Source organism: Montipora foliosa, chromosome 4, assembly GCF_036669935.1.
Source record: "Montipora foliosa isolate CH-2021 chromosome 4, ASM3666993v2, whole genome shotgun sequence".
Taxonomy (NCBI): Eukaryota; Metazoa; Cnidaria; class Anthozoa; order Scleractinia; family Acroporidae; genus Montipora; species Montipora foliosa.
Window position 1 is genome coordinate 16487799 of NC_090872.1, and position 2500 is coordinate 16490298.

At 38.7% G+C, this 2500-nt stretch overlaps 1 protein-coding gene across 1 annotated transcript in view; it reads left to right on the forward strand.

Annotated features, from left to right (window-relative positions):
- Window positions 1-2500, forward strand: part of LOC138001068 (uncharacterized) — a 424432-nt gene that overhangs the window by 187121 nt on the left and 234811 nt on the right. Inside the window, exons 9-10 of the mRNA XM_068847736.1 lie at window positions 455-523; window positions 1110-1177. The gene's annotated coding sequence lies outside the window, so the exon portion shown is untranslated. The remainder of the gene's footprint in view (window positions 1-454; window positions 524-1109; window positions 1178-2500) is intronic.

Sequence of the window (2500 nt, forward strand, 5' to 3'; positions counted from 1 at the left end):
CCTCTGAGTTTTGGAAGACACAACTTGAAGCCGGGAGTGAGCCCAGCTGGGGCCCGTTTCACGAAAGTCCCGAAAACTTTTCGGGTCCGAAAAGCCATTTGTGAAACTGTCAACCGCTTGTTTGGAAAAGCCGATATTTTGACATTTTTTCAAGATAACAAAAAGCAAAATGGCTGTGAAGTTTGACGACTTAAGTCTCCTCCATTCTTGAGATATAGAGGGAATTGTGACACCCGTAAATTAATGGCCCGTAAAGTTTCGGGACCTTCTAGAAACGGGCCCCAGGATCTCTCGTGTAGGACTGTGGAAAATATTCTGAGACATTTTGCTGAACTGTTTGTGACGATAAGGTTTGTAGCGAATTGATTTGTCACATTCTTCCCCTAAAAGTTTACTGAGCTGGTTCTGGGAACTTAAGTACTTATCGTTAGCGTTAATACTCTTTCTCTACCAGTTGTATCTCGTGGAACTGTGCGATGGTGTGATGATTCGTATATATTGGAGCTTGGACTTCATTTAACAGGTAACTAAGTTAAGCAATCGAGTCTGTGCGGTGATTTAAATCTGGTTCTCTCAGCAAAGAAACATGCAAAAGCAATCGTCACCTCGGCTTGAAGACAATCAAAGTTATGATTTTCCGTATGTACAAACGATCTTCCACCTTGTAACGTCTATAATTCTAAGGTGAGGTTTTTGCTCAGGAAACCCGTCATGCATGTATTAATTGCTTCTCGCACTGAAGATTGTAATTATGTTAGAAAAAGAGTTGAATCGTGATGTTTTTGAAATACTTGGCTGATAGCTAGTAAATAAAGTCAATTAGCCTTAATGGAGTGATATTTGCAAATCAATTCAAATGACTTTTCTTTTCCTTAATGGAATCCAAACTTTAGGGAGTGCCATGAAGTGTCACCCACCTAATTGTAATTGTTGAGCTTTTCTATATACTTGCGTACATTGCTCTGGCATTTTTGTGTATGATATTCTCTATACGAAGTACAGTACTTCGGTAACCGTATTTGTAAGATAATATGAGATTCTAAGTTTAAATGAAGATTAGGTCATGGCTTTGATCAATCCGGCAACTTTGTTTCTGATTTCTCTTTCAGCAGCATTGTAGCAAGCTTTGAAACAGAAAGCCAAAGTTTTACGATTTGCTTATAATGTTTTGTTAGAGGTAAGCAATAAGGTTAAATAAGCGACGAGGCAAACGTCACAGAGCCCAGACTTGCATTTTGTGTTGCAAAAAAAGAGGGAATATTCTCTGTATTTAATAAGATATTCCATAAATCGTCAACAAGGCAGCATAAATTAGCTAATCCATTGACAGCAAAAGCGCCCCCAATCGGGGAGTAAAATTGTTTGGCGCCAGCCATAGTAAAATTTAAAATCAATACATCTCGCTCTCAGGAGGGAAAGGGTAGAAAAGTAAACTCAACGAACTCGTTGAATACGCGGCCATAGACTACCTTCCAGAGTTTGGTGTTGTGTCTCGCATGGCGGCCCCGTTAAATGATTAAACTCAAGTTATATTTCATAAGTTTCGAATAGATTCTACTCAAAGCTTCAGCAACGATCTTTGGATTAGTGTCTTTAGGAACGGTTAATTTATACATGTGTTCGAAATATGAGATCTTTTAAAACAGTTTTGGATGAAATTTCTACACTGAGTTTTAGTGCCTCCATGCTTGACTTCCTTGGACCTCGAAACTATGTTCAGATTGCTTGAAACTTAACAAGAAGTTATTAACCTACAGCATTTGCCTATAGAAGTTGTAAGATAGGAAGACAAGCACAGGAGTGTCGTTTAAGGAAAGGTAATATTATTCAAGTTATTGGAACTGAATTTCGAAATCCTACTTAGTTAAATATTCAAAGGACTACGAGACAGAATAACTCCTGTCAATGACAAAGACACCACTCAACTGGCGCTAATGTGAACAATGCTGTTTATATACAGCCCCGGGATACAGACTACCTATTTTTTTCTGAAACTTCTTAGCGGGCCGGAATCCTAAATCCTTGAATCTGATTGGCTAATCGCGCGCTCGTAGCCCGTCCAGCTTTTTACGATACAGACCACGGTCCGAAATCTGTTCCGTTCTGAAACTGTCGTGACTAATTGAGAATTAACTACGACGAGACGAAACGTTGGATTTTACCTCTTAAAATGCCAATTTTCGCTTACTAACCGTAGCAAAGGGAAGGAAAAACATCAGCAATGGAATAAAAGTTCTGGTTATCCTTGAAAAAGGCGAGTATTCACATGATTTTGCTGACAACACTTTCTGGTTTGCTGTTTTCGAGTTGTTGGTTTTCTTGAACTGTTGACACGCCATTCAACTTAAAACAACTTACACTGCAGAGTAGAGTATTTTCTATTTCTATTTTCTAATCTCGTTTTATAGTGCTTCATTTAAGAATATACGAATTCCTAGCTAAAATAGGCAAACAAACACATCGCGACGCTGTGGTGTTTCACGTTGTTTTTCGTGAACTG